The sequence below is a fragment of the Euleptes europaea genome, chromosome 4 (assembly GCF_029931775.1).
Source record: "Euleptes europaea isolate rEulEur1 chromosome 4, rEulEur1.hap1, whole genome shotgun sequence".
Lineage (NCBI taxonomy): Eukaryota > Metazoa > Chordata > Lepidosauria > Squamata > Sphaerodactylidae > Euleptes > Euleptes europaea.
In genome coordinates, this window is record NC_079315.1 from 120,857,546 (window position 1) to 120,863,172 (window position 5,627).

At 48.5% G+C, this 5,627-nt stretch overlaps 1 non-coding gene across 1 annotated transcript; it reads right to left on the reverse strand.

Annotated features, from left to right (window-relative positions):
* Nucleotides 1-3,986: 3,986 nt before the first annotated feature.
* TRNAI-GAU (transfer RNA isoleucine (anticodon GAU)) lies at nucleotides 3,987-4,058 on the reverse strand. The gene has a single exon. It is a non-coding gene; the product is annotated as a tRNA-Ile (tRNA).
* Between the last annotated feature and the right edge of the window lie 1,569 nt (nucleotides 4,059-5,627).

Here is a 5,627-nt window from a genome sequence, read left to right on the forward strand (position 1 = left end):
TCTTTGCCCCCTTCTTACGCTCAGCCTGTGGTTAAACGGTACTCCTCTTCATCTCAGATGCCAGTTCACACGTGCATGCTAGGGATGCCAACCTCCAGGTGGGACCTGGAGATCCCCTAAAATCACAGCACATCTCCAGACTACAGAGATGGGTTCCCCTGGAGAAAATGGATGCTTCGGAGGATGGACTCTGTGGCATTGTACCCCACTGAGGTCCCTGTCCTCCCCAGGCTCCATCCCCACATCTCCAGGAGTTTCCCAACCTGAATCTGGCAACTCTACCCCCCATCCCCCACTGGTGGCTGAGGGGAGCTGGCAAACCTAAATGTGCATTACTTAATCAGTGTGCATAGGGAGGGGCCGTGGCTCAGTGGTAGAGCATCTGCTTGGCATGCAGAAGGTCCCAGGTTCAATCCCTGGCACCTCCTGTTGGGGTCACTGGGGGTGTAGGGGGGACGTAGTTGTGAATGTCCTGCATTGTGCAGGGGGTTGACCCTGGTGGTCCCTTCCAACTCTATGATTCTATGATGGACCAAGGGTCTGACTCAGCATAAGGCAGCTTCATGTGTTTATGCGTGTGTACTTCTGGCTTGGGAGGGGCCGTGGCTCAGTGGAAGAGCCTCCTTGCAGAAGGTCCCAGGTTCGACCCCCAGCATTGCCAGTGAAAGGATCAGGTAATATGTGGAAGACATCCACCTGAGACCCTAGAGAGCTACGGCCAATCTGAGTAGTCAGCTCCGGCCTTGAAGGACCAAGGGTCTGACTCAGCATAAGGCAGCTTCATGTGCAGCAGCAGCAGCAGCAGTTTATTACAGCGATTGCCAGCAAAAGAGAACAAATATACATTATAAATACAAAATAAGCAATTACTAAAAACCCAGATAAAATATTCTCTCCCTAAAAATATGGCCAAAATTTTAATAACTTAGGATTTAAAATTATTGACTGTACCCACCTTTTCTGAGCGAATTTTGATTGTTACAGAACAGAATTTAGCTACCTGTAACAATCTATTCCGATCTCCTTCCCACAAGAGTTATTTCATTTTCTCCACCTCTGAGCTGAAATCTGTTGTATTAATAAGTGGGAAAATCAATTTCTGGCACATTTCCTCATCAAAGATACTTCTAAATAAAACATGACCTACATTCTCTACTTCTCCTGTCTTCCAAGGGCATCCCCACTCCAATTTTGCTATCTTGCGAAATTTTCCATCTATAATCACCGGCGGTAGCGTCAAGCCTCTCGCCAGGGTTAGGACTCTTCTTTGCTTATTTGACTCTATAAAAGACAAATATTCTGCCGGTGCTAGGATGAGTCTATTTCTAACTGGAGCCCAATAGACCGGGAAACTCAGAAGCTCTGATTGTCTCTCTCGATAAAAAATCCTTTGTCTAACTATTGGCCTTACCTGCTCTCGATTTAGTTCAAAGAAGAATTGAGGGGAAAGGCTGAGGCTCTCCATTTTTTTGGGGTAGTCTGCTTCCACCTTTTTTATTTATAATTATCCAAAATAAGCAGTGGCAGGAACCCTTCTTAGCTTCATGTGTAACCAGCAGCATCCACACCAAGGACATTTGGAATCCGGTACACAGATGGCAGGATGTCACTCTCATGCGACAAAAATCAAATTGCAGCTCTTTAAAGAGGGCAAACATCCCCAGTGAAATTTTATAATGGACAACAGTGTGCAGAGAAGATAGGCATCTGATTCTGAAGAGAGCCAGTGTGGTGTAGTGGTTAAGAGTGTCGGGCTAGGATCTGGGAGACCCCGGTTCAAATCCCCTCTCGTGTCCCAGAAGCTTGCTGGGCGACCTTGGGCCTGTTGCACGCTCTCAGCTTAGCCTACCTCACAGGGTTGTTGTGGGGTTAAAACTGAGGAGAGAGGAGAACAACGTGAGTCACTCTGGGTCTCCGTTGGGGAGAAAAGAGGGATACACATGAATTAAATAAAATAAAAGATTCTGCCCCAAGGAAGGTTAATTTATTCACTTGTCATGTGAAGGCCAGGAGAGTCTAAGCCCAGCTGTCCTCAAGCTTTTCAGACCTGTGACCAACGGACCGTGAGGCCACCCAGCCATGCGAAGAGGGGGAGACAGCCTGAGGCAGGGGTGTCAAACTCATTTGTTACGAGGGCCGGATATGACATAAATGTCACTTGGTCGGGCTGGGCTATGCCTCGCCAGCCCAGATCGGGACTGGAGGGGGGCTGTCTTGGTGGCCAGATAAGAGCTCTCAAGGGGCCGGATCTGGCCCACTGGCCATATGTTTGACACCCCTGGCCCAAGGATTTTTCTGGTGCCAATGCTACAACCATAGACAATAGAGGAGGGGAGGGACCGTGGCTCAGTACATAGAGCCTCTGCTTGGCATGCAGAAGGTCCCAGGTTCAGTCCCCAGCATCGCCAGGTAATGGTACTAGGCAAGTAGGTGATGTGAAAGACCTTTTTCTACCTAAGACTCTGGAGAGCCGCTGCCGGTCTGAGTAGACAATGCTGACTCTGATGGACCGAGGGTCTGACTCAGCATACGCAGCTTCATGTGTTCTTCATGTGTTCATGTGAACAAGAGGGGTGGGGACAGAAACACGTTGCAAGACAAATTAGGTGCGTCCCTGCATCATACCGAATCGGCCAGCACAAGAGCACAGAAGAGTATAAACATATGGCCGGAGCAACTTCCAACGAAACCACTTCGAGCCCGCTGATCGAAAATAAGGAACACAGGGGCCAATAATATATACAATGAAGATAGTCGTACCATTAAACACCACTAACATAGCTGTGTACCAAATCACTACCCACCATATAAACATGCATGAGAAAAGCGAACAAAAAGTTAATTGCGGACAATTTAATGACTTCGCCCAGTACAAATCCATCAGGAGTCCAAGAAGGCAAAAATGCAGAAAAAACACACGGCTGTTTGCCAGCAGGCTCCATTTCGAGCCATCTTCTTCGGTAATTATAATATTGTCTTACAAGACACTGCCATTAAGATACAGAGCTCTAAATCACAAGTTTTCCTTCATGCCCGAACATAATTCAGGGTTGCAGCAGGGAAAGGCAAGGCAGCCTATAAAAACATTTAAACTTTTTCAATACTTACCAGGGGATCAGTGACACTCATGGTAGATTCTTGGCCAATCTAAGAGGACTGGCAACCCTTTCACACACACACACACACACGTGTGCAATTAGGCATAAGCTAAATATCACATACACATACCTTTATTGGCATAATTACAATGCTTTATAAGCTAAATATCCAAGATACTAGATTTGAAACCAGTAACACTTTAGAGACGAACAAGATTTTGGGGGTATAAGCTTAAGGGAGCTTTCATTCTCAAAAGCGTATACCTCCAAAAGCCAGCGTGGTACAGTGGTTAAGAGCGGTGGTTTGGAGTGGTGGACTCTGATGTGGAGAACTGGGTTCGATTCCCCCCTCCTCCACATGAGCCGTGGATGCTAATCTGGTGAACTGGGTTGGTTTCCCCACTCCTACACATGAAGCCTGCTGGGTGATCTTGGGCTAGTCACAGTTCTCTCTGAACTCTCTCAGCCCCACCTACGCCACAAGGTGTCTGTTGTGGGGAGAGGAAGGGAAAGCGATTGTAAGCCGTTTTGAGGCTTCTTAAAGGTAGAGAAAGTCGGGGTATGAATAACCAACTCTTCTTCGTCTTCTCTATTGTCCACTCAGACTGGCAGCTGCTCCCCAGGGTCTCAGGCTGAGGTCTTTCAGATCACCTATAGCCTGGTCCTTTTAACTGGAGAAGCTGGGGATTGAACCTGGGACCTTCTGCGTGCCAAGCAGAGGCTCTACCACTGATCCATGGGCCCTCCCAACACACACATAAAGCTGCCTTCTACTGGATCAGACCACTGGTCCATCAAAGTCAGTATTGTCTACTCAGACTGACAGCATCTCTCCAGGATCTCAGGCAGAGGTCTTTCACATCACCTACTGCCTGGGCCTTTTTAAACTGGAGATGCCGGGGATTGAACCTGGGACCTTCTGCACATCAAGCAGATGCTCTACCACTGAGCCACAGCCCCTCCCCTAACAATAATAATAATGCTGAACGCCACTACATCAGTTTTTGCAAACTGCTTATGCCAACGGACTCCTTGGCCCTCAGCAGCCTGGTCCGTGCTGCCTCACCTCTGCTCTTTAAGTACCAGTTCATGTAGCGCCAGAGCGCCTGGCCAGGCCTGCCTGCAACCTGCTGCCTCTGCATATTTGAAACCAGGTTTAAAAATAAGACCAGCTAATATTCCACTTGTTGGGTCTGGAGAGCCTCTCATTTTCCCGGCAGCTGCCAAACAGGTGTGCTAAACTACTGCGGGCTGGCAGAGTCCCAGTAGATAGACTTCAATCAGATGTCAGGCGGTCTTAAGAAAATACAGCCAAGACAGACTTGTGGCAAACCTCTTTATTGGCAAATCCCCCATTTCTGCACTAGGCGTCCTTGGCTCTTAGTAAGGTTGCCAGGTCCCTCTTCACCACCGGTGGGAGGTTTTTGGGGAGTAGCCTGAGAAGGGTGGGGTTTGGGGAGGGGAGGGACTTCAATGCCATAGAGTCCAACGGCCAAAGCGGCCATTTTCTCCAGGTGAACTGATCTCTATCGCCTGCAGATCAGTTGTAATAGCAGGAGATCTCCAGCTACTACCTGGAGGTTACAACAATTTGCACTTGGACCGCAGTATAGAAGGTTAATCAAACATATGCAATCACTATGTGATTGCATATGTTTGATTAACTACGTGGAGGTTGGCAACCCTAGCACTTAGGGTTGTGCACCAAGACTAAATTATGCCATTCAGGTAAAATCTGCATTCCTCTGCATAATTTATTCTGGTAACAAGATCTGGATTCTGAAATCTGAAACTAAGGTGTCAGTTAGAGGGAAAACTTGGATTCGTAGTTGGGAAGATTCCCAAAGGCACCGAAAGAGCTGTGTTGGCAGAGAAGAATTAAACTGGCCATGGTCTAGGAGGCACCAGCAGGGGGGAGACAAAAAAGGTCCCCCCTACAGCAGGTTGCCAACCTCCAGGTGGGACCTGGACATCTCCCACAATTAGAGCTGATCTCCAGGCGAAAGAGATCAGTTTCCCTGAAAAAGATGGCTGCTTTGCAGGGTGGAGTCTAAGGCATTGTACCCCGTTGAGATCCCACCCCTCTCCAGACCCTGCCCTCTGCAGGCTCCACCCCCAAGATCTCCAGGCATTTCCCAACCCAGAGCTGACAACCCTACTTTAGGGCTGCAGAAACTCCACTGGTAGAGCAGAAGCGAGAGGTCTCTTGCAAGACAGGCAGGCAGGAAGCGAAGGGAGCCAAGATCTGATACCCTGACTGCGGGCAGCCAAGAGAACATCCTGGCCAGAGTCCAACTGAAACTTTATATAGATTTTTCCGCCAAGGCTGTGAGCCAAGCAAAGGCTGGGGGAAGCGGGCATGGAAGAATACGAACACTGCTTATGCCTGCCAGGCCAGGAAGTGACTGACAGCATGACGCAACCCTAGGCCTGTTTACTTTGAAGAAACCCCCACGTTCTATAAAGCTTACTCTTGCGTAGGATTGCTGTCTCCAGGCCCAAAGAAGGTGGATTTTCGTAAGAGGAAAT